This window comes from Moschus berezovskii, chromosome 18 (genome assembly GCF_049115385.1).
Source record: "Moschus berezovskii isolate FMDL1 chromosome 18, NW_MosBer_1.0, whole genome shotgun sequence".
NCBI classification, from domain to species: domain Eukaryota; kingdom Metazoa; phylum Chordata; class Mammalia; order Artiodactyla; family Moschidae; genus Moschus; species Moschus berezovskii.
The window spans coordinates 64,615,426-64,642,863 of NC_142477.1; positions in this window are offsets into that span (position 1 = coordinate 64,615,426).

The window sequence follows — 27,438 nt, forward strand, 5'->3', positions numbered from 1 at the left end:
AATTCTTTTTTTAGGTAGTTTGCTTATTTCCTCTTCATTTATTTGGTCTTGTGGGTTTTGCCTTGTTTATTTGCACAATATTTCTCTCTTTACAGTTTTTCCTAACTTACTGTGTTTGAGGTTTCCTTTCCCAAGGCTTTAGGGTTGTATTCCTTCTTCCTTTTGGTTTTCGCCCTTGGTGGGTGAGGTTGCCAGTGGTTAGAGTAAGCTTCGTATTGGGAGGGACTTGTGCCTGTGTTCTGGTGGGATGAGGTGCTTTGTTCCGCCCCCCCCCCCCCCTTATCAGCAGGGTTGTGTGAGGTGGTATGTTTTGGAGTGTCTGTGGGAATCCTGTCTACTGGTGATTGGGATTGTGTTTAGTCTTGCTTGTTATTTGGGTGAGGCATCCTGCACTGAGTGCTGCTGGTAGTTGGGTGATTCTGGGTCTTACAGGTGGAGGCCTTCAGGGGAGTTCCCACTAGTTAATACTCTTTGGGGTCAGGAGTTCTCTGGCAGTCTAGTTTCCTGGACTCAGTGCTTCCACTCAAAAGGCTCAGGCCAGATCTCTAGCCAGGTAACCAGGATTCCACAATCCATGTGTTAATGGCATTAAAGAGGATTAAAACACACACTCAAAAACAAAACAGAAAAAACAAGAAGAAGGCAAGCCCCAGACAAATGGTTAATACAAAATCATACAAATGAAAACAAAGGAAGACACACACACATATATACATACACACAAACAAAACCAAAACAGTCCAAGGAAAAGAAAGTACAAGAGAGTGACCCAACAAGCAAAGGAAACCAAAACAATATCAACCAATTAAAACCAAAACTAAAACACAAACCTAAAAACAAAACCAAAGCAGCGTGCCAAGTGAAGACTGAAGCAAAGGAGGAAAACAAAATGTGGTGAAGTAAAGAAAGAAAAGAGAAGAAAAATAGAAGAGTAAAGTTAAATAGAAGTATATAAAAAAGATTTATGTATATTAAAGAATAACTACAGCAGGAAAAGAACAATAAGAAAAGCAAATAAATGAATAGAAGAACAAAACCAAAATTTAAAAAAGAAAAATTCCACAGAACCACAAAAAACCAGCACAGAGATAGAAGTATACAAAAGAAAGAAAAAGTGTGATTTAAAATAATGTTCTCAAAAGTTTAAATAGAGTTAACAGTAAAATTCAACAACTAGAGCAAAAGTGAAAAGAAAAAATAATCCAGAGCCAACAAGTCAAAATATAGGAATAATAATACATGTTTTTCTCAGATCTCAGTTGTCAGCATTCTTTCCCTTGCTATAAGTCACAGTCTACCTCTGCCTCCTAGGATATCCTCCAATACTGGACTGGTCTCTGGACCTGTTGTGGGGACAGCTCAGACTCTAATGTGGCCCTACATTAATCTTGCCTTCAGTGTCCAGAACTGCCAGATCTAGTGCATTTTCTTTTCTGTAGACACAGTCTGCCTAGTTGATTGTGTGGATTTAAACTGTAGCTTGTACAACTGGTGGAAAGGTTTTTGATCTTCTTCTTTACCCACACTGCCCCTGGAGTTCAACTGTGGTTTTTCTACACTTCTGCATGTGGGTCATCCACAGTTTACTCCTGAGGCTGCTCTGGAAACTTGGGTTTGCCCCAGTGAGGTCCATGTGTGGACATGGTGCAGCTGCTTGGATTGCAAGGGCCCTGGTAGTGCCAGATACACAGGGGAGCTGGTGGCCACGGGAGCAGGAGATATGGTGCTCTTAGGGTGTTTTTTCCTAGCCTCTGGCAGCTCTGGTCCAGTGAGGATTGAGCATGGAGGTGGCGCAGCTGCTTGGATCACAGGGACCTTGGTGGCACCAAGTGTGCAGGGAGGACGGCAGCCTCAGGCGCAGGAGCTATGGCACTAGTAGAGTCTCTTTCTAGCCTCCGGCAGCTGGTGTCCAAAGGCCTCCCCTGGCTGGGGTCCTTCTCTATTGCTCGGCACATCAGGCACTTAAAGAGCCACCCACTCTGGGGTCTTTCTGTATTAGTCAGCTGCTGGTGCTGGCATGTGGTGAGAGAGAGGCTATGGTGATGGCTCCACCCCTATGCATGACTCCACAGTATTGCCTTGCTTCCACAGCTGCCCAGCTTTCTTCCAAAGGCATTCGGCACCAAAATCTCCTCCCTCACATTCCCTCCAGCCATCTCCCCACAGTCAACAGGCCTCACCCTTGAATTGCTCTCCAATTCCTAAGCTCCAGTTCCCAGACACCATGTGTTCCAGGGGACTTGCGTCCCTGTCTGGGCTATGTAGGGCTGCAGCAAGGATTGTATTTGTGGTTCTTACTCCATTCAAACTGTCACAGATCAGCTGCTGCACTCTAGAACAGCCCCACACTCTTCCCCTTTGTCCCAAACAATTGCTGTGATGTAGGGGTCTGACCCCTGCTTCAGTTTCCCCACCCCCCTGGGTTCAGATCCAGTCCTGCTCACTCAACTCTTTTTCCCTTCCTTCATCCTACCAAGTTTTGTGTGTATCTGTATATTCCTTTCCAGTGGTCAGGGACTCCTGACCAATCTTAGCTGGTACTCTATGAGATCTTCTGTGTCTGAAGGTGTATTACCGATGCATTCAAGGAGAGAAATGTGCTCCACATTCACCTACTCCTCTGCCATCTTCTGCCTGCAGTGCATCTCATTTTCTGAAAGCCCTCTGCAGGGCTTTCAGCAGATCCTTACAGCAAATTCAAAATTCATCATTTCTTGTCTAGATTACCTGGGTGCTCCCTAACTATGCTCACAGCTTCTGACACCACTCCATGGCCCTTGTTAGAGTTGCCATCCCATTTTTTATGGGATTATTTGACTGCCTCTTCTTATTTTCTAATTTTACTTTCTTCAGCTTTGTTAATCTCATCTTTTCAGCGATATAAAGGTAGAACAATGAGAGAACCGTCTCTAGATAAATGGAATTAAGTTGTATCATGACAGCTTAGATTACCACTGTCTGAGATCAAGAATGCTCCTCTGTAAAACTGACTCTTAGGAAAGAGTAAACTGAAAGAAGATGAGAGGCCAGGTTTGTCAACTTTGTTATCTTCTCTGGACTTTGATTATAACATGGTGCTTATTCTCATTGTTGAGCTCAGGTTGTAGCAATAGCTTCCTAGATGGTGTCTAGTGGGCCACGGCTCCTAGCATATATTCTTTTATATTTCCAGACTATTGAACCTAGGCTATACCTGTGCTTCTATTTGACCAATAGCATTTGGGAGAAATGACCTTATGTTGGTCCTGGGTCTTGGGAAGACTTGGCAGATTTCACTTCTGTGCTTTTGGGCATCCTGAGCTGCCATATTGGAAGTCCAGCTATGTTGCTGGAGAAATTACATGCAGATACCTGCTAGAGAGGCCATATGGAGAGGAGAGGCCTGGAAGTTACATGGGGAGACAGCAAGTCCCAACTGTCCCATGTCCCAGCTGTACCCAACATTCCAGTTGTCTCTACCAAGGCATCAGTCATAGGAGACAGCCATCATCAACTGGCCGGACTGTTCCAGTTCAGTCAAATCTGCAGAGGACCACAGCCTCAGCTGATATCATGTAGAGCAGAACTTCCCAGATGAGCCCAATCAATGTGCTTAATTATAAGGGTAATGCATGGTTTTTGTTTAAGGTCCCTGTTTAGAAATGGTTTCTTACACAGCAATAGATAACTGAAACAGGGATCATTGATTATGTGTGTGGTCCTGTTTAATTATTCATTTAGGCGAACTTCACTTCCAGGCATTTAGTATGTTTTTCTATGGATTATATTAACTATTCAATGCCGAATCCCTCTAGTTCACCATCAGCACAAGGCTCTGACTTTGTTTTTTAAAGATGGACTCACATGATGGCCCTTATCAATATTTGAAGCCCAGTAAAGCACACACATAACAAACTCACAAGCTTCAGGCTATAAATTGACCAGATTCTTCTTGCTCTTTCCTCCATCAGACTTATTGTAGCACAATTACCTTGACTCGTGAAGATAGTTGTTCAAGACCTGAAATACATTGATCTGAAATTCCTTTGGCAAGAAGTAAGGATAAGCAGAAGAGGAATGAAATTTTAATCTGGAGAAATTTTATGCACCAAGAGAAAAATAAATAATGTCCATCATATTTAGAGATGCTACCATTTGACCCACTGACAGCATGGACTGAATGCTGTATAATGGTGATATTATATTTCCCCTTGTATAGATAGAATGGAGTTGTCATTGGGAAGCAGCTGGCTGGCCAGGGGCTTTGTTTCCCAGCACCTTCTGCATCTAGATATGGCCATGTGGCTAGTTCTTACCAGTGGGAAAGTGGAAGTGATGTCTGATGAGCCAAGACTTTTCAGAAGTCATTATGCCTTTTCTATGTTGTCTCTCTCCCCTTGTGCCAGCTGGATATAAATGACTTCAAGGCCTTGGGGATGGCAGAACTCCCAGATGGAAGAAATGTGCATGTTTGAATCATGGCGAGGAGGAGGATCATTTGCCAACTAGGAGCAACCATTGTAAAAGTTACCTGGAAGAAATACACATCTTTTGTGTTTGAGCTTTCAAAAACTCAAGGTTTATTTGTTATAGCAGCTAGCATTCCCCTAATGAATATAGTCATTCATTCATTTGAAAATTCATTTAATTTTTTTTCATAGACGAGATCATTGCTTGTTTTGAAATTGTGGATATGTCAATTTATTTTCCTTAGCCTCAGTTGTCACATCTATAAAATGGGACTAATGGTATATACTTCATAGGATTATTGTCATTCTTAATGAGACATTGTAGTATCTCATTTATTGAGCATTGTCATGTGTCAGACCCTGTGCTAAACACTTCACATAACTTATCTCATTGAATCACCTCAATAGTGCTATGCTGCTGCTGCTGCTGCTGCTGCTAAGTCACTTCAGTTGTGTCTGACTCTGTGCGACCCCATAGACGGAAGCCCACCAGGCTCCCCCGTCCCTGGGATTCTCCAGGCAAGAACACTGGAGTGGGTTGCCATTTCCTTCTCCAATGCATGAAAGTGAAAAGTGAAAGTGAAGTTGCTCAGTCGTACCCGACTCTTAGCGACCCCATGGACTGCAGCCTACCCGGCTCCTCCATCCATGGAAGTTTCCAAGCAAGAGTACTGGAGCGGGTCACCAGTGCCTTCTCCATAAGTTCTATTAATTTCCATGTTTCTCAAGTGATAAAAAAGAACCTTAGAGAGGTTAAGTACCTCTCTGATGATTCATGGCTAGTAATGGCAGAGTTGGGCTTTCAACCGAGGCAGCCTGACTTCATAGACCACATGCCTAAGCTCTAGGCTGCTCTGATTAGGACCAGTACAAAGCCTGACACATAATAAATGCACAATGAACATGAATTTGTTTTTCCTTCCACTTCAAGGAAAGAAGTGGTATAGATTTAAGAATAAATGTGTCCAGTTTTCGCGAAGTGCATCACACATACACGCAAACACTCACACAAACTTACACAGCCTTACTTTTGTTTACACTCATATTTGGCTTGGTGTGTTCCAATTAGAAGTGGACTAGAATTTACTTATGTTCACTGCATACATAGGTCCTCTCAATTGAGAATGTTATTATTTTGTGCTCGTAACCCAACTGCAGCTTGCATGATCAAAAGAAGTAGCGAGAACACTGAAGAAATGAATCCCAAAATGACTAATGCATTTTAAACTTGCTTGTGAAACATTCATGTTATCGACCTGCTGGATGGAAATTGACAGAAAACTCAGCTCAGAATGGACATAACTCCAGGAAGTCCAGAATTCTGGGTCCCCGAAGTCTTTCACATTTCATTTCATATACCACATACTTCTTGAAGCAGGCTAGTTTAAAACATCCAGTCTGAGGTATATCTTAGAAATAGACTGACCTTTATAGTTTTGGTCATGTGGAATTTTATAAAGCTGAAATACATTTCAAAAATTACAATCCATAGTAGGAGTGCTAGTACTTTCTCTAAAGTCATATCAGCTAGTATTAGATTGTCTACGGAATCAAGTTCAGAGTGCTTTTTCAAAACAGTACAGTAATTTTCCCCATTCTAATTGCTATACCAAGAGTAATTTGTCTTCTGGGCTTTGGAGCTGCTGAACCACTTTCTTCTTTCGCTTGAAGTTTCATCAAGGCAATATGCTTAATCAATGTTTGCTGATGTTTATGGTCTAATGCTTACTGACAGCAGGTGCAAAAAAAAAAAAAAAGAGTAAATCCCCATCTGCATAAAAACCTTTCTTAAATTCCCTAGCATGCTGTTTTGCTGTAATTTTAGTAGACAGGTGATTTTTCATGGCACCTTCACGAGCTGTTTCCCCCTCCATGGCTGGCTCCATTTTCTTACCTGCTGTTCCTAGAAGCTGTGCTCTTATGCGCACCGCCATGTGGTAGCTCCTTTCAGGCTATCTGTTTAGCTTGTGATGAACTCTCCTCGGTGCTTCATTTCCACAGTCTGGTCCAGCAAATAGACTCTATCCCTGAGTAATTCAGAAGCTGTTGTTAATTCATCAGTTAAGCCAAACCAGAGATGGGTTCTGGAATCGTACCTTTTGGATAACAGCAGAGACCCTAAAAGAGCTTCAGTGACCCAAAGGATGTATTTCCAACGGTATACAATGGAAAGGAATTTAACCAAGGGAAGTCCATTAACCTTAATGATAAGTCACTTGGATAATTATCCATCAAGGCCCTGGAAATGTGCATCTAACTACAGCCTCCTCCTCATTATTTGTTTACAATAATGAAGCAAAGGAAGTGACTCACCTTTCTGCTCCCCATTAAGGAAGGGTAGTTTGTAAACTGAAGATTGTGTGTACGGTGCTCTGGGCAGGCATTTTTTCCATTTTGGATTCTGCATTTCAGTTGGTCTTAGATCCTTTTAGGCAAAGAATACAGCTTATTATCCATTTCTCTGAGGAGGAGAGAAAGGGAGGAGGGTTTAGCCTGATTGAGAGATTCCCGTTGACCCCTCTGGCTTATCAGTGTTTCTATGTCTATTCCTGTTCTGCCAATATACAAGGGTGTACTGAAAATCATTTGAGTGTTAATGTAGATTTTTTAAAGTGGTATATAAAGTTAAGGCATTGTTTTACCCCATAGAATTAAAATTTTGGTAGCACCTTGTGTGGACTGCAGACGTCTTTGGATCTCAGGAAACAACAATAAAGAGAGCAAAACTAAACCACAATATTAAATGACTGTTTATTTAGCTTGCTCTTAAGATGTGGAAGATATACAACTGCCCTAAGCAGAAGTCCTCCAAAGATTCCCTGAGGATATGATAGACATTTTAAAATGTAACCTAGTTGTGAACACATCACTGCCAAGGTCCCAATGTCTCTCTCCTGCCACGCCCCACCCCCAGCACACACATTATTTCTAAAACATTACATGATGATCTTGCTAAATCAGCTTTAAAAATAAGAAAAAAGAGAAAAAGAGATGGGGAGTGGAAATCTAGCCCTTCGGGGGGTTCAAAGTTCAGACATAAAACGACAAGCGAGAGAGAATTAAACAAAGCCTTGAGAGAGAAATCGCAAAACAAGATGCATCAGAACCAATAGAAATTCAAGATCAATTGTGTCAGCAGATCAAAGACAAGACCCAGCCTAGTGAAGAGTATTAACTATCATCAGGGGAGACACATCCTACTTACTAGAATGAAATAGACACTTTGCTTCTCTATGGTGATCAGGCTGACTTTTGAGTAAAGATAACCAAACTGAGCAAAACAGATACATTCACCCATAATTGGGATTAGAAACTGAGGAAAAAGCATATTAGCCCTGTAAAAGATGTTCTAGAGAGTTTAGACCCTAGAGATTTTAGAGGCTAGAGTTCATCATGTCTATTAAAGAAACTGTTCTGCCTAAACAGAATCTAGATCCCATTGACAGGTATTTTGCAGGAGGATTCCCTCTGACTGCTTCCATGAGTAACCCTTAGTGCTTATCTGGCAGATAAGCAAAAAACCTGTTCCTCCATTTTAATTTAGCAGACTTAAATAAATGTATTGTTGGCTGAGAATCAGGACCATGGAGTGATGGTAGCAGTCATGGTAGAAAGACTTGGCAAGAGCAACTGCACAGATTTGTCCAGACTCTATTTAGAGACCTGCATGAGATGGAGGGTGATAGACTGCCAGTACTGTCTAGCTGCCAGAATCCTATATTCATTTCAATACTGAAACATTGAAAACAACGCTCAAAATGAACCATACTGTTCATGCAGTACAAGTGACATGCATACCTAGAGAAGCAAAAATTTTACCAAGGAGGACTGTAACAGGTCTTCTGAATGTTTATCTTTTTGGTTAAGATAAGAAGCAGTGCTCTCTTATCAAGATAAGACAAGGGACCATATTCCTGATGATGGCCCACAGTCAATCATAAAATAATCTGTGATTCCTAAGGAAAAGAATAGTATAAACAGAGCTAAAACATTGTGAACAAGTGTGATTAAACAGATGATTCAAATGCAATAGAACTGTTATATCTTGGTTATCAACAAGCAAATAGAGGAAAATGGGATAGTTTGGCTGTTAATTGAATATCTGTATAAGCTCTGTAATGATCGTTATTGGGAAGTAAATTATTATCACCATAGGGTAATGGAGAAAACTAACCCACAGAGGAGTAAGATTGGCCCATCTGCTCTGCAGAATGGGTAGAAGTATTTTGGATGATCATTCAGTTTCTGATCTGTTGGTTAGCTCATCGTAACGTAGCACCTGACTCCTGCTAAATACATATTAAGGTATAGTGGAATCAATTTGCTGTGTACCTGAAACAAACAAATTGTAAAACAACTGTACTCCAACAAAATTAAAATTAAAAAATACATATTAAGATTTTTCTTTAATGAGATAGTCCTATCAGTCCATAATAGGTTGATGTGGAAAATTATCTCCTTGAGACTCCAAACAGCTAGTCCTTTCTCAGGCCCTCCAAAAATCTATCAGTTAATAAAGTCTAGGCAGAAACCTTAAGATTTCAGATGAAACTTGGGCTTTATCTTAATTTCTTTGGCTTGAATAAAGAGGATGGTGAATCATCACTTAGAATAATTTCTTCAGTAGAAAATATATAACACCCACAGCAACCATCTAAAACAGTTCTCACATGTGAATGAGGATCCAAAAGAGAGATTAAATGAACAAATGAGCTAGCTAATTTATTCTCAAAGTATTTTCAAACCTCTCAATTGGATTGTGGATTCACCCATTGTTCCTTAAAGTGCTTTAAATTTTTGCATTATATAGTTAAACACTATATTATTATATGCATAAAACTGTAAAATAATTTTTCCCTCTGATGAATATTTTAATCATTATAAAGTATTCCTCTTCAGTCTAATAATGCCTTTTGTCTTAAGTTTTACTTTCTCAGATATTAAAATAGTCACAGTATTTTTATTTTGGTTAGTGTTTGGATGCCATATATTTTTCCATTGTTTTGCTTTCGATGTTTATGTATCCTTATTTTTTATATTATCTCTTTTAAGCATCATATTTTTGTTTTTTGCAAATATTGGCTGGTTACATTTTTTTTGTCTTTTAACTGAGACATTTGGTTCACTTCATGCATATTGAGATTTAAATCTACCTTCTTATTTTATTGTTTCTATTTCCATCTTTCTTGCCATTCTTCAGGTTGATTTGTTGCTGTTCAGTCACTGAGTCATGTCCAGCTCTTTGCAATCCCATGAACTGCAGCATGCCAGGTTCCCCCGTCCTTTACTATCTCCCAGAGTTTGCTCAATGTCATGTCCATTGAGTCAGTGATGCCATCCAACCATCTCATCCTGTCGCCCTCTTATTCTCTGCTTTCAGTCTTTCCCAGCATCAGGGTCCCCTCCAATGAGTCAGCTTTTCACATCAGATGCCCAAAGTATTGGAGTTTCAGTTTCAACATCAGTCCTTCCAATGAATATTCAGGACTGATTTCCTTTAGAATTGATTATTGCTAATAATCCTTTAGGATTAGGATTATTAGCAAATGTGATCTCCTTTCTGTCCAAGGGACTCTCAAAAGTCTTCACCAGCACAACAGTTCAAAAATATCAATTCTTCAGTGCTCAGGCTTCTTTATGATCCAATTCTCAAATCCGTACATGACTACTGGAAAAACGATAGCTTTGACTAGACAGACTTTTGTCAGCAAAGTGATATCTCTGTTTTTTAATATGCTGTCTAGGTTTGTCATAGCTTTTCTTCCAAGGAGCAAGTGTCTTTTAATTTTATGGCTGCAGTCACCATCTGCAGTGATTTTGGAAACCAAGAAAAAAATACCTATCACTGTTTCCACTTTTTCCCCATCTATTTGCCATGAAGTGATGGGACCAGATGCCATGATCTTCATTTTTGAATGTTGAGTTTTAAGCCAGCTTTTTCACTCTCCTCTTTAACTTTCATCAAGATGCTCTTTAGCTTCATTCGAGTAGTTATTATTTCATTCCTCACCCTACTTCCTAGCTTGGTAGCTGTTCTGGTTATCTATTGTTGCATGAAAAAACCATGCTCTTAAAATTTAAGAGCTTATAATAATCACTTTAGTCTTATCATGATTTTGTGAGTCGGAGACTCAGGAAGGACTTACTTGAGTAGCTCATTTCTGAGTCACATGGCACAGCTGTAGGATTAACTTCTTGGATGGCTTCTTGTATATCTGATATATGGTGCTCCTTGGCCTCTCTTTCTCTTTTTTCTCTCTCTCCAAACATGCCATTTTGTAGAGTCTCTTTACTTTGCTGGTTTTAGAAAAGGCAGAGGAACCAGAGATCAAATTGCCAACATCTGCTGGATCATTGAAAAAGCAAGAAAGTTCCAGAAAAAAACATCTATTTCTGCTTTATTGATTATGCCAAAGCCTTTGACTGTGTGGATCACAATAAACTGTGGAAAATTCTGAAAGAGATGGGAATACCAGACCACCTGACCTGCCTCTTGAGAAACCTGTGTACAGGTCAGAAAGCAACAGTTAGAACTGGACATGGAACAACAGACTGGTTCCAAATAGGAAAAGGAGTACATCAAAGCTGTATATTGTCACCCTGCTTATTTAACTTATATGCAGAGTACATCATGAGGAATGCTGGGCTGGAAGAAGCACAAGCTGGAATCAAGCTTGCCGGGAGAAATATCAATAACCTCAGATATGCAGATGACACCACCTTTATGGCAGAAAGTGAAGAGGAACTAAAGAGCCCCTTGATGAAAGTGAAAGAGAAGAGTGAAAAAGTTGGCTTAAAACTCAACATTCATAAAACTAAGATCATTGTATCTGGTCTCATCACTTCATGGGAAATAGATGGAGAAACAGTGGAAATAGTGTCAGACTTTATTTTTTGGGCTCCAAAATCACTGCAGATGCTGACTGCAGCCATGAAATTAAAAGACGCTTACTCCTTGGAAGGAAAGTTATGACCAACCTAGACAGCATATTAAAAAGCAGAGACATTACTTTGTCAACAAAGGTCCGTCTAGTCAAGGTTATGGTTTTTCCCATGGTCATGTATGGATGTGAGAGTTGGACTGTGAAGAAAGCTGATCGCCAAAGAATTGATGCTTTTGAACTGTGGTGCTAGAGAAGACTCTTGAGAGTCCCTTGGACTGCAAGGAGATCCAACCAGGCCATTCTAAAGGAGCTCAGTCCTGGGTGTTCATTGGAAGGACTGATGCTGAAGCCAAAACTCCAATACTTTGGCCACCTGATGTGAAGAGCTGACTCATTTGAAAAGACCCTGATGTAGGGAAAGATTGAAGGCAGGAGGACAAGGGGATGACAGAGAATGAGATGGTTGAATGGCATCACCAACTCGATGGACATGAGTTTGAGCAAGCTCCAGGAGTTGTTAATGGACAAGGAAGCCTGGCGTGCTGCAGTCCATGGGGTTATAAAGAGTTGGACATGATTAAGCGACTGAACTGACTGAAGCGTCATGAGCTGTTGTAAATTTTGGAGATTAATCCCTTATTGGTCACATCATTTGCAAATATTTTCTCCAAATTTGTGGGCTGTCTTTTCATTTTGTTTATTGTTTTCTTTGCTGTGGTATCTGGTTTTAATTTTTTAAGGAAGCTCCATACTGTTTTCCACAGTGGTTGCACCAATTTGCATTCCCACCAACACTTCCCTGTTCTTCACATCCTCACCAACACTTGTTATTTCTTCTCTTTTTGTTTTAAGAATAACCATTCTAACAGATATGAGGTGATAACTCAGTGAACACTTTAAATCCCTCCATTCTTGCATATATGCTATTGTTGTCATGTATTTTAATTCTGTATCTAGTTTAAATAACATAAGAAATTACTATTACCATTTTAAATAGTATTCCTTGATATTTTGCCCTGTTTACTGTTTGGTTGCTTGTGATTCTTCCCTGTATCTTTGAGCTTCTAACTAGGATCACTTTCATTGCATGCCCTATAATATGTGTCTTCCAGTAACAAATTCTCCCCACTCCCAATCTATCTTTTTATATCAAATTATCTATGAGAGTGAGTGAGTGAAAGTCGCTCAGTGTGTCAGACTCTTTGCAACCCTATGGACTGTAGCCTCCCAGGTCCCTCTGTCCATGGAATTCTCCAAGCAAGAATACTGGAGTGGGTTGCCATTCCCTTCTCCAGGGGATCTTCCCCACCCAAGGATTGAACTTGGGTCTCCTACATTGCATGCAGATTCTTTACTGTCTGAGTCATCGTTGCATGTTGCTCAGTTGTATCCAACTCTTTTCAACCCCATGAACTGTAGCCTCCCAGGCTCCTCTGTCCATGGGATTTTCCAGGCAAGAATACTGGAGTGGATTGCTATTTCCTTCTGAGCTATCAGGGAAGCTCTAAAACTATCTATATTCCACTTTTATTCTTGAAAGGTGTTTTTCCCTACATACAGAATTTTAGTTTTCAGGTATTTTCTTTGAGGATGTCAATCTATCCTGTCTTAACTTTCATTGTTTCTGGAAAGAAGTGTGATGTCAATCTAATCATTGCTTCTTTAAAGTGCATATTATTTTTCTGGTTGCTTTCAAGATTTTCATTTTTGTTTTATGGATATTTGCTTGCTTTCAGCAGTTTCATTATGATATGCCTTGTTATTTTATACAGAATTATAATGCTTGACATTTGTAGAGCTTCTTGAAAATGAGGCTTAGTGATTTTCATTATTTCATTATTTGGGGAGAAAATTCTCAATCCTTATCTCTCTAAATACTGCTATGCCTTTATCTCTCTTTTACCCTTTGGTACTTTCGTTACATGCATGTTAGACCTTTTTCACTAAACCCCTATGTCTCTTATAGTGAAAATCACTCAGTCATTTTTGACTCTTTGCGACCCCATGGACTATACAGTCTATGGAATTCTCTTGGCTAGAATACCGGAGTGGGTAGCCTTTCCCTTCTCCAAGGGATCCATCTTCCCAACCCAGGGATCAATCCCAGGTCTCTTGCATTGCGGGCGGATTCTTTACCAGCTGAGCCACAAGGGAAGCTCAAGAATAATAGAGTGGGTAGCCTATCTCTTCTCCAGCAGATCTTCCCAATCCAGGAACTGAACCAGGGTCTTATGCATTGCAGGCAGATTCTTTACCAACTGAGCTATCAGGAAAGCTCCATGTCTCTTATACGCATTCCTAGTTTTTTTCCATTCTTTTTTTTGTTTTTGTATTTTATTTGGGGTATTTTCCTTTCTAGTTCATGAATTCTTTCTTTAGGTGTATCTAATATGCAATTAAGCCTGCAATGATTTCTTCATTTCAATTATTAAATTTTTTCAGTTCTAGAATTTATATCTTGTTCTTTTAAAATATAGTGTACAAATTCCAAATGGACCTACTTTTAATGTTTGTTGTTTATCTTGTTTTCAACTTACATCATATTATCTGTTCATGTGCCTGATAATTTTTTATTATTTACTGGACATTATCTTTTTTAAAATGTGAAAATAATTTGAAGCATCAGTTCAGTTCAGTCGCTCAGTCATGTCCGACTCTTTGCGACCCCATGAATCACAGCACGCCAGGATTTATATTTGTTTTTAGTAGACAGCAAGGGCCCAGATTACCCTAATACTAAGATAGGAATTGGGGTTATTTTAAGATAGGCTTTAGTCTAAGTGAGGGACAGGCTACTCTAGTTCACTTTTTTCCCCTAAGGTGCAACCCTTAGGAATTCTAACCAAAAGCATGGGGTGTCTCCTCTTCCCTGGTGAGTCCTGGACTCTCACTTTCATTCCTGTGAGGCTGACAAAGAATAGTGTTTAACTTGATCTCTTGGATGACGCTTTTAATTGCCAGATCCTCCTAGGGGAAAATCTGATTTAAATGCTGAGCATAACTCTCTGGTATTTCTTTCTTTTCTTGTATCTTTGCCTCACAATTCTTCACTATCTTAGTAGTTCTCCTATGGTCTCAATATTTCTCAAAAGGGGGGCTGTTCTACATTACCCAGTCTAATATTAATTGAAGTGGGAGTCCTATTCTCAAAGTACTTAATTTAATATTTATAAAAGAAACTGAATTTTATCTTATCCTTACTAGAGCTTGAATTAATTCAGAAAAAATGCTAAGAATAATGAAATATATGCCAGTTTTGTGTTACTTTTTAAATATGATAGAATATGTGGGTCTAAATTTTTCACAAATTCAAGATAAGCACATTCTGTTAAATCATAAATGGGCATATTCAAGTTCCTATACCATTGTCACTCACCCATGTTAAGTCTTCTGACTTACATCATTATATAAGCCTGTTATTCAAGATATACTTTTATGCTAAGATAGAAGCAGAAAATCCGTTTCTCAATCCAGAAAAAGTAAATAAATTTAGTGCCACAAATGGACAGGACAATAGTTGATAACTGTTTATGATGGTCAAAGCCCAAGTGAATAGCAACATCTGAAGAACAAGTTTATCTCTATATAATTTAAAAATAATAATTGAGCAATATCTGGTAATAAGACAGTATGCTATGTTCTACTGAGGACACAACTTTTGATAACTTTTCTTTTTTTTTTTCAGAAATTTGCAGTTATCTATTATCAAGAGCAGATTCCCACCTGATAACAAGATACACATTACAAAGCCATAGTTCAATAAGACAAAAGTGTGGTGCTCTCCAGAAGCAGGCAGATGATGCCCCAGTGAAACAAAAAGGAAATCTCATTAAAAGACTCACAAGTACCTGAAGACTTGGTGAATATAATGAGGTGGCATCCCAAATCAATGTTGAAATAAGAGGTTAGTTAATAAATCATCCTGGGACAAATGGCTTTCTGTCTGAGAAAATAAAATTGATCCTCCGTAAGTGAAATAAAACCTTTGTGTAAAAGGTAAAATTATAAAGCTACTGGCAGAAAGTAGAGGAGAATATTCTTGTGACTTTGAGTAACAATCTCTTAAACAAGACTCAAAAAAAAAGCACAAACCTTTTGGGAAAAATGATGAGTTTGACTGAATCAATATTAAAGGTTTCTGAGTAACAAAGGGAACCATGGATAAAGTTAACAGACGAATATCCTTCTGGGAAAAGATATACAGAACATTTAAAAATGGACAAATGATCCCAATGGAAGTAGTATATAGCATACAGAAGAAATTCCTCCTTCAGATCTCTAGTCAAACATTACAATCTCAGAAAGGACTTCCCTGATTTTCTATCCAAAACGCTACTCCCTCCTTACTTTAAAAAAAAAATTATTTATTTATTTTAAAATTATTTTTTGACTGTGCTGGGTCTTTGTTACTGGGCTTGGGCATTCTCTGATTATGGCAAGTTGGGCTACTCTTCATTGTGGTGTGCAGGCTTCACAGTGCGGTGGCTTCTCTTGTTGCTGAGCACGGGTTCGAGAGTCCAGCAAGCTTCAGTAGCTGTGGCTCTTAGGCTTTGTTGCTCTGCAGCATGTGGGATCTTCCCAGACCAGGGATCGAACCAGTGTCCCCAGCATTGCAAGGTGGATTCTCAACAACAGGAGCACCAGGGAAGCCCCTTCCTTACTTTAATCCCCTTAACTTTATTTTTCTTCATAACACCTATCAAAACCCAAGATTATATGGTTATTTATTCATTGTTTTTTTCCCCCTATAAATTCTAAGCTCAGTCATGTCAGAACTTTTTTCTGTTCTATTCACTTAGCCCTACTCTGTTCACAGCCCCTGACATACAGTAGATGCTCAATAAAAATCTAAGTAAATCAGTGAACAGACTCCTGCAAACAGACATGAAAAAGAGCAGAATCCCATAGAAAAGAGATGAGTAGGCACTTACCCAAAGGGAAAGTCTTAATGGCCAGTAATATATGAAAATATGGTTAATCTCATATCAGAAAAGTACAAATAAAAAGAAATATGATATAATGTTCTATGTACGTCAAATCGGCAAAAGTTCAAACGTCAGATGATAAAAAGAAAGTGGAAAAGTGGAAACCCCCAAGCACTGCTGGTAGGAGTGTAAATTGATGCAGCCATCCTGGAGAGCCATCTGAAAGTAGTCAACAAAATTAAGTGTGTATGTATTTTGCAACTCCAATGATCTCATTTCTAGATGTCTACCTAGAATAACTCTCACTTTGATCCCAAAAGAGGAATGTATGCAGTTTTCCATGGAGGCATTTTTTTGTAGTAACAGAGTAGGAAGCACTCTGCATGTCCTTTACCAAAGAACTTGAACGCTATAATGTTATACACATACAAACGAATATTATGTGGCAGTCATATGAAGTAAACTAAATTTACATGAAGCAGCATGGAAAGAGCTTTTAGTTCCTTTTTTACTCGTTGAAATAAAGCAACAAAAAAAAGTGAAAGTGTTAGCTGCTCAGTTATGTCTGACTCTTTGCAACCTCATGGACTATAGCCCACTAGGCTCCTTTGTCCATGGGATTCTCCAGGCATGAATACTGGAGTGGGTCCCCTTCTCCAGGGGATCTTCCTGACCCAGGGATTGTACCTGGATCTCCCACGTTGCAGGCAGATTTTTTACCATCTGAGCCACCAGGGAAGCCCAAAATAAAGCAATAGAGTATTTCAAAACTAACCTAAAAACAGATAAGCAAAATGAAATAAGTAACCATCGATTATCTATTTCCTATGAGTCTGTGGCTCTTGGTACATAAAAGATCCTCAAACTCTAATAAAGGCTTTCTCCCCTTAGCAATTTTGGGATCCTAAAATCCACCTGCCCTAATAAGTTTACTAATATACTTATGTTCATTTCAGAGGATCATTTCATCTGTAGTCTCTGGTCTGTCTTTGATTCTAAATGTTAACCTTGGGGAATGACCTATAGGATATCTAGTATTGTTCCTGGGTCTTCACTTGCTTCATAGCTTTGAGATTGGATGAAATTTCTAGGTGAGAGCCTCTTCAACTGGGAATCTTGTTAAAATGTGGATTCGGATTCAGTAGGTCTAGGAGGACCTAAGATTCTGCATTTCTGGCAAGTTCTTGTGTGTGGCCAAAATTTTGGGTTCTCATACCACACTTTGGGCACCAGCCTCACCAGGAACACCCTGTGGAAGAGGCTATTTTAGGATCTCTGAAAGCTCTCTGTGGGTCCAGAACAATCCCTGAATTTATGTACGTTCAGCAAAAGATTGCTGGCGATGGGCATTTAGGGGAACTGCACCGTGAGACAGTACAAGGGCTTGCTCCCCCAAAGCCACCCTAGAGAAAGGCAAACACATTCCCCGAAGAGCTTTGTGCAATGATGCACCAACTCAGACTTATGCTTGAGCTGCGTGCGTGTGTATCATCTCAACTCCATGCTTAGTGACATAATGTTGGTAGCTTGAAATCACCTTTGATTTCAAGGTATTGACACCACGGAAATGGGCAAATGCCGCAATTCAAAGCTTTTCCCCACAAAGAACTGGTTTACCGGTACACCACTCTGACCATAGTGTTCAGTGAGGAGACTACGCAGATCCCCTTGTGTGACCCAGGGGTGGGAACAAGAAGTTTCTGCCATGGTTTCTGGCTGGGATAGGAGTCATTTCCAGAGGCATCTCATAGTGACTGGCCCATCTAAAAGGGTATGGCAATTACCACATGTAAAGTAGATAGCCAATGGCAATTTGTTATATGATTTAGGGAACTCAAACCAGGCTCTGTAACATCCTACAGGGGTGGAATGGGGCGGGAGATGGAAGGGAGGTTCAAGAGGGAGGGGACACATGTATACCTGTGGCTGATTCATGTTGATGTTTGGCAGAAACCAACACTGTAAAGCATCTGTCCTTCAGTTAAAAATAAATTAAATAAAAGCATGTGGCAGAGAAAAAAGATTACATAAGAAAATAGGAAATAGGGCTTTAAAATAAACTTGTTTCTTCTCTATCCATGATCCTCATTCTAATCATATATTGGCCAACAATGAAAGAACCATGGGTGCAGTGAGGTGTCTGTAGCAGAAGCTGATGAACTCTTGAAAACAAATATATTATTTTAAGTATTCATAGAAATTAAATTCAGGGACAGAAAAAATAGAGAAAATAAATTATTTAGAACAAGAACAATTTCATTAAAGAATTAGTGAATCTTTAGTGTTTGCTAGGAGCACAGATGACACTACCCTTATGGCAGAAAGTGAAGAGGAACTCAAAAGCCTCTTGATGAAAGTGAAAGAGGAGAGTGAAAAGGTTGGCTTGAAGCTCAACATTCAGAAAACAAAGATCATGGCATCTGGTCCCATCACTTCATGGGAAATAGATGGAAAAACAGTGGAAACAGTGTCAGACTTTATTTTTTGGGACTCCAAAATCACTGCAGATGCTGATTGCAGCCATGAAATTAAAAGACGCTTGCTCCTTGGAAGGAAAGTTATGACCAACCTTGATAGTATATTAAAAAGCAGAGACATTACTTTGCCAACCAAGGTCTGTCTAGTCAAGGCAATGGTTTTTCCCATGGTCATGTATGGATGTGAGAGTTGGACTGTGAAGAAGGCTGATTGCCGAAGAATCGATGCTTTTGAACTGTGGTGTTGGAGAAGACTCTTGAGAGTCCCTTATACTGCAAGGAGATCCAACCAGTCCATTCTAAAGGAGATCAACCCTGGATGTTCATTGGAGGGACTGATGCTAAAGCTGAAACTGCAATACTTTGGCCACCTCATGCGACGAGTTGACTCACTGGAAAAGACTGTGATGCTGGGAAAGGTTGGGGGCGGGAGGAGAAGGGGACGACAGAGAATGAGATGGCTGGATGGCATCACTGACTCTGTGGACATGAGTTTGAGTGTACTCCGGGGGTTGGTGATGGACAGGGAGGCCTGGCGTGCTGTGATTCATGGGGTCGCGGAGAGTCGGACACAACTGAGCGACTGAACTGAACTGAACTGAACTGAGGAGCACAGAGGAATCAGTGCAGTAACTGGGGAGTTGAGTTCCTATTAAAAGACTACTAATCAGCTTATCTAATGGCTTTAGACAAGTTCTATATATTTTCCCCCACACTTTGATAACTTGTAAAATAAGAGTTAAAATAGCTTTCATCTACCTCATTTCACAAGTTCACAGCATTTTATGATAAATTAGATTGAAATACAGGTTAGTAAATACCTGTGAACTACTTTGATTAAGAAAGAAATGCCTATGTTGTCGTTCAGTCAGTAAATCGTGTCCCACTCTTTGTGAATCCATGGACTGCAGCATGTCAGGCTTCCCGGTCTTTCCCTGTCTCTGGAGTTTGCTCAATTCATGTCCTTTGAGCCAGTGATCCTATCTAACCATCTCATCCTCTTCCACCCCCTTCCTTTTGTGCCTTCATTCTTTACCAACATCAGGGTCTTTTCCAATGAGTATTGTTATCTGCAATGGGAGACCTCTGTCTTAGGGTTAATTCAATTCCACACAACCCAATTAGAAAGTCCAGTAAGTATATGGAAGAAGCAGACTATGGCATACCTCACTGAATCATCCCAGGGAAGAGCAGAAAGACACGTTGACATTTGTCACTCCGAAAACACGTTTTATTCATTTGTACCCATTCTAGTATTCTTGCCTGGAGAATTCCATGGACTGAGGAGCCTGGCAGGCTACAGTCCACGGAGTCACAGAGAGTCGGGCATGACTGAGTGACTAAGCACACAGTCCTATATTATACAGAAGAAAGTTCTATATTACAGCCACTCCCTATGTGATGCCTGTTCTGTGGCTACCTTGGGACTTTCACTGCTTCTCCTTGGCATTCATTAAAAGAACATTGGAAAACATTTGAGAAGGTTGAACTTTGGCCTTTCAAGGAACCAGTTGCATGACCTGATTTCTATTCTAATTCAAAATTATTTTTTAAAATCCAGGTTCAAAACATTGAAGATATGATCCTAAGTTTACTAAAAACATGTGCCTTCAAAAATATGGGAAGTTATTTTCCAAATTATTTCTACAATTATCTTAGAGTAATTATATAGCTACTAATTTGTTTTTATATGTATTTTTACATATCTTAAATTTTTAAAAATGAAGATATATTATTAGAAAAGAATAACACAATTTGGTCACTTTTCCATGTATAAGCCTATCGCTTTCAATAGCACTTTAGATTCTTAAGGCAACACCTTCAAAGAGGAGAGCTAAAGGATTTAGTTTGATTATCCTTCAGTATGGCCATGAGTTCTTATCTGAGATGTATTTTGAAAGTAGCTTCTGATCAGACTCTTCACAGCTGTATAAGAGGCATTCACTTAGATGGTGAATTGAAGTTTTAGGATATGCTGATTTGTGGTGTCTCTGAAAATGAAGTTTTTCTGTTTTACCATCCTATACTTCATCTTCTGGGTTATGCTGCTGCCTTCAGTCCTCAAAATCCTGTAGCTTGCAAGGCATGGCTTGCCAGCTGGAACTAGAGTTACAGCAAACTAAGTATTGACATCATCTGACCAAACAGAGCCAAGGAAATGAACATGCCTGATATATGCGTGTCCTGATTTACTTTGGAACATTTTTCCATGGCTCATAAAAAGTCAGTTGTACTTTTTCCATATTGCATCCCAAACCCACATACTACTGGCCAAAGTTTAGAGTGTTCTAAATGGTAAGGAAAGACAGAAAACCTGCCACATCATATGTACTTTCAACTGTCTGATTAGGGAGAGATTATTCAATGTTATGTTTAGAATATTGGAACTCCAGGATTTCCATTCTAGACTGAGTGATTTCACCTGGTTATAATTTGAGTTTTACTGAGAAAGTCAGCAGAGCACTCACCTACCCCTGTGGAGACATTACCTCATCAGTCCTCCCTGTGGTCCTTTGGGAGAGATGGGTCAGGCGTGCTGGCGGAGAGAAAGCAGAAATCAGGCTTGTCTCTTAGGAACTCAGTTCAGAGGTGTGGGTCCTGGTTCCAAAACAGACAGGGGCTCCTGAGTCCATGGTGGGGCTTCTGTTCCTGGGAAACCAGCAGGAGAGATGTTCCGCTAACTCAGCGCACCCCCTGTTTCTGCTCCATGCAGTAGATACAGGGAACCTTCTGGGGGGAGTTCTATTTGTTGGCATTTTCTTCCCTCCCAATTTGTTTAATTCCTCGGCATATCCCAAAGGCTTTTTGAATTTAGCTCAAAATATCAATACACAAACTTTCTTGTTTGGTCCCCTAAAGGTCAAGCTGTGGTGTTTGATCGCTTTATCCAGACTGTCAACTTTTTATAACAGGGATGATATTTTATGATTTCTGCCACTACTCACAGCTCCTGCCTAGCTAGCGAGTACAATGCCTACATACCTCCACCTACCTCACCCCTTTCTACCCCTTCACCAGGCATTATTTTTGTGATTTGTGCTTACTGTTTAGTGTGTGCTTTCTCCCACTAGAATGTAACTTCCTTAAAGGCAGAAACTTTTTCTGTATTGTTCATTGCTGCTTCCCAAGTACCTGGCACACAGGAGGCCCTCAATAAGTATTCATTGAATGAAAGAAATAATATTTATAGGAGGAGCTCAGTAAGGCTATATATTTTTGTTATTAATTATTGGGGGCTGGTTCTTCAGTTATTCTGCTTGGAAAATCTTTTTCTTTTTTTCTGCATTCAAAGTGACCAAGTAAAAGATCACAATTGATGACTTTTGAGTTTATACAGATGATGAGCCCATTTTAAATGGAGAATAGATGAAGGAGAGCAGAGAAACAGCTGAATTTCATATTTAGAGAAGATATATTTCCTGGCATTGAAGAGAGCATTTCATAACAAATGATTTAGAAAAAATGCACCATCTAATAGAGGGGCCAGGGAGAGAGTCACTGAGATGCAAATAGGAATATAGCACTTTACCTTTCTTTGTATGCTGTGTGTTGAGTTGCTCAGGTCATGTCTGACTCTTTGTGACCCTATGGACTGCAGCCCACCAGGCTCCTCTGTCCATGGGGATTCACCAGGCAAGAATACTGGAGTGGGTTACTATGCCCTTGTCCAGGGGATCTTCCCAACCCAGGAATTGAACCAGGGTCTCCTGCATTGCAGGTGGATTCTTTACCAGCTAAGCTACCAGGGAAGCTGGTACCTTTTCTTAGACTCACAGAATCCCAACACAAGCTGAACCCTAGGTGAGGAAACAGGGGTGCAGAGAGATGAAGTAATTTACTCCAAAGTCACAGAGTAAAATAACATCAGAGCTGACCTTTGTCAATGCAATATGCTAAATACTATTTAAGAAGTATTTACTTAAACATACATCTACTGGGACCCCACTACTAGTAAACTTCCAAGGTTTCTGGAAATCCCAAAAGTTACTTAGCTAGTTTTACGATCAGTGATCGTGTGAAGTGCAGCATTTTGTTCAGATTGTGGTTATATCAGCTCAAATCAGGTAGTGGCTTGGTTTAGATGAGTGAGACAAACCTTAAAGGAAGACAAAAGTTCCTAATCCACCTGCTTCAGGAGAATTAGAATTGCCTACTGCCTTGTGAGTTTGCAAATCATCACCCTTGGTGTAGGGGTGGGGAGTGGAAGGAAGGCTTTTCAGTACCCCCACTTTGTGGCTGTCTTTTGAAAAGCTGAGCAGAGCTAGAATCAGGGACTTGCTACCAGGCTGACAGCTTGAGTGCTGCTTTTTAAGATTTTGTTTTTTTAATGTGGACCATTTTCAAAGTTTTTAATTGGGGTTTTACGACACTGGTTCTGTTTTCTGCTTTGGTATTTTGGCCACAAGGCATGTGGGATCTTAGCTCTCCAGCAGGGATTGAACCTGTACCCCCTGCCTTGGAAAGTGAAGTCTTAACCACTGGACCACCAGGGAAGCCTCGAGTGCTGCTTTTTGATCCGGAGCAGGGCAGAATTGTAGTGCACTTCGCTCGAGTAGGCCTGAAATAGGAGTAATACCTCTCGACTCTGCGCTCCTGGTGATCCTTGCCCATAGCATAGCTTTCCGACTGCCTCTCCTCTTTGGCTGTGCTTGTGGACAGAGAAAAATGCTGGAGTGATTCCAAGAGGTTTAGAGACAAATTAAAACCATTGCAACAATTTGAAGCAAGTTGATGCTCTGTATTAACGCAGTACCTGTATTATGGAAATACTAACTTTGATATTGTAAGTTCACTCAGGAATAGGCTGCTTAGAAATATATTGTTCTTAGTGGAACAAAAGTTAATGGTACACGGAGAACTGAAAGCTGATGCCCTGTGACAGCATAGAGGGGTGGGATGGGGAGGGAGGTAGGAGGGGTTTCAACAGGGATGGAACATGACACAGGGTGCTCAGGGCTGGTGCACTGGGATGACCCTGAGGGATGGGATGGGGAGGGAGGTGGGACAGGGGTCAGGATGGGGAACACATGTACACCCATGGCTGATTCATGTCAATATATGGCAAAACCCCACTACAATATTGTAAAGTAATTAGCCTTCAACTAAAATAAATGAATTAATTTAAAAAAAGGGAGGGGAATGGAACATTTGTATACCTATGGCTGATTCATGTTCATGTATGGTGGAAACCATCACAATATTGTAAAGAAATTATCCTCTAATTTTAAAAAAAAGTACAGAAAGTGGTGAGGTGTATAGCTTGTTGTTGCCTTTATGTTGCTGTTTCTCTCTTCTCTCAGTTCAGTTCAGTCGCTCAGTCATGTCCGACTCTTTCAACCCCATGAATCACAGCACGCCAGGCCTCCCTGTCCATCACCAACTCCTGGAGTTCACTCAAACTCATGTCCATCGAGTCAGTGATGCCACCCAGCCATCTCATTCTCTGTTATCCCCTTCTCCTCCCGCCCCCAGTCCCTCCCAGCATCAGAGTCTTTTCCAGTGAGTCAACTCTGCATGAGTTGCGCAAAGTATTGGAGTTTCAGCTTTAGCATCAGTCCTTCCAATGAACACCCAGGACTGATCTCCTTTAGAATGGACTGGTTGGATCTCCTTGCAGTCCAAGGGACTCTCAAGAGTCTTCTCCAGCACCACAGTTCAAAAGCATCAATTCTTCGGCCATCAGCTTTCTTCACAGTCCAACTCTCACATCCATACATGACCACGGGAAAAGCCAGAGCCTTGACTAGACGGACCTTGGTTGGCAAAGTAATGTCTCTGCTTTCTACTATGCTCTCTAGGTTGGTCATAACTTTCCTTCCAAGGAGTAAGCGTCTTTTAATTTCATGGCTGCAATCAGCATCCGCAGTGATTTTGGAGCCCAAAAAAATAAAGCCTGACACTGTTTCCACTCTTTCCCCATCTATGTCCCATTTTATCCCTCCTTTCCTACTGACCCCACCTTCCTCCTGGCCTCCTCCTCTCTCTTCGTCTCTCCTTTTCTCTTCTCTCCTGCCCAGGTCTTTGGCCCGCCAGGGACTCTGCAGTCATCTTAGTTCTCTCACCAGCAGACAGGACAGAAAGAAGTTCCCAGCCTCTCTACAATTGTCAAGATGTTCTTGAAAGTGAAAGCAAAAGTCGCTTAGCTGTGTCCGGCTTTTTTCGACCCCATGGACTATACAGTCCATGGAATACTCCATTCCTGAATACTGGAGTGGGTAGCCTTTCCCTTCTCCAGGGGATCTTCCCAATGCAGGGATCAAACCCAGGACTCCCACACTGCAGTCAGATTCTTTATCAGTTGAGCCTCAAGGGAAGCCCTAGGATGTTCTTAAATATGGCAATTTCTCTTTATTTAAATTGAATATTTAAGGCTGTGGTTTCCTTCACTGTTGAAACAAATGACCACAAACCCAGTGGCTTAAAACAACACAAATTTATTATCTTATTTCTGGAAATAAAGCAGTACTAAACATTCAAGGTGTCAACAGAACTGAGTTGTCCTAGAGAATCTGTAACTTTGCGTTTCCAGCTTCTGGAGGCCACTAGCATTTATGGGCCATGGTCCTTTCACCTGTCCTCAGGGCCAGTAGCACAACATCTTCAAATGCCCCCTCCTCTGCTCATACCGTCACTTGTCCTTCTCTGACCCTCTTCTTATAAGGACCTTTGTGGTTATGTTGGCTCTACCAGGATAATCATTTATTGATTTCATTTTTTTCTTGGCTGCACAGAGTCTTAACCACTAAACCACCAGGTAAGTAAGTGCATGGGCAAGGAGAGCTTTGAAACAAACTGGACTTAGGGTTTGAAGTCCAGCTCTGGTATTTACTGTGAGACCTTTGATGCATTTGTTTAACTGTAAAATAGGAATGATAATTCTTCCCTCATGAGATTGGAGGATTAAATTAAATTATGTATACAATATACCTAGTATGGTTCCTGGCATATAGAGGATGCTTCCTAAAGGTTATTACTTTTAACTCTTTCTTCTGTGATTAGACAAAAGGTCAAGAATGTAATTATAATGTGGCCAAAAGTAATTAGGCTGAGAGTAATCAAATGGATGTTGAACAATGGAATTTTAAAATCAGAGGATACACCCACACAATCCAATGGGAACTGACAAAGCTGTTTCTTCTAATCTGGCTTCAGTCTAATTACATTTTGTGTCTTCTAAATTGAATGACGATGTGGAAAGGAAGACTTGACCTGTCTCACATCTATATCTAAGGAATTGTAGAAACAACAGAATTTCTCTCATTCCCAAATTTCACAGAAACATACCATAAGGATTCAATGGATCTTCAGGTACCATCTAGGACACCCTCCTAACAAATGTCAGCACCTTGTCTTAAACACTTTCCACAATGGGAGGGTCACTGCTTTTTGAAATAGGTCATTGAATTTTTGTCTGCTTTTATTAAAAAGTTCATCCTTATTTTGAGCCAGGAAACTGCTTCCCTAAATGTTCCATCTTTTGATCCTAATTGTGCCCTCTAAACATGGGGTCGCAAAGAGTCGGACATGACTGAGCAACTGAACTGAACTGAAACTTAAAAAACCTGATACAAGTTTTACAATAACATTCCTACAGAGGCACCCACTCTGAGTCTTGTCTTTTCCAAGTTAGAATTCCAAAGTTTCTTCTAAAACCATTATTTACTTTTCTTTTCGAGTCTTGCCAAATCTTCCGATCGTCTTCTCTCACTGTGCTCCAGTTTATCAGTGCCTCCCTTAGAATGAGTCGCCCAGCGCTAAAGAGAATTATTTCAGATATGGTCAGATTAGTGTACGTATGCTGGAATTTATATTTTCTGTTGAATCTGGATTATATTTTCATCAATGAAGTCTGATTTCATCAGCTTTTTGAAAAAGTAGCCTCATAACACTGTCATTTGGCTTATTCTGAGCTGGCAGTCAATCAAATCACCAGGTGCTTTGCAAACAAGCTTTTGTTTTCCCCTTATCGTTACTTGTCAAACTGATTCATGATAACTTGCGTTGTACAAACAATATTATGAAAAGATATATAAAAATGAAATAAATGACCTAGAATCTCATTAGGCCCATTTTGGCAACTTTCAACTGTCCAAGTTTTTTTCTAGCCCTTGCTCATAAGCTTACATAAATTTTATATACATTTCAGCATAGCCCAGATAATTTTTCATATTCTGACTTTGAGGGCTAACAAAACAACATTTTCCCAAGCTACTGTATTATTTTTTATAATTATACTTTAATATAGCTGCGTTAATTCCATAGTAAGATGCACCATATTTACTTATCTACTCTCTGTCTCAGACATTGAGGTGGTTCTATCATTGGACAGAAACTGGTTACTTTGGGGGTGATTTTAATGAAGTCCTAAAATCAAATGATGTTTTGGGCCACAATGAAGAGTTTATGTTTCTCTATTTAAAATTTTCTCCTTTTTCATTGCCATCCTTGTCTAGACTTTTGTGGGACCACTTCCCCCATCTTCCGCTGCTCTTCGCATCATCTTTCAATTCTGAATACATATAATAGAAAAATGAGACAAGACTGCGAGACTCTAAGCTTTAATATCCATATTAATGATGAGACAAGACTGTGAGACTCTAAGCTTTAATATCCATATTAATAATGAGACAAGACTGTGAGACTCTAAGCTTTAATATCCATATTAATACCTCTGGCGGGTTTGTAACCCTCTCACCCTGGCACA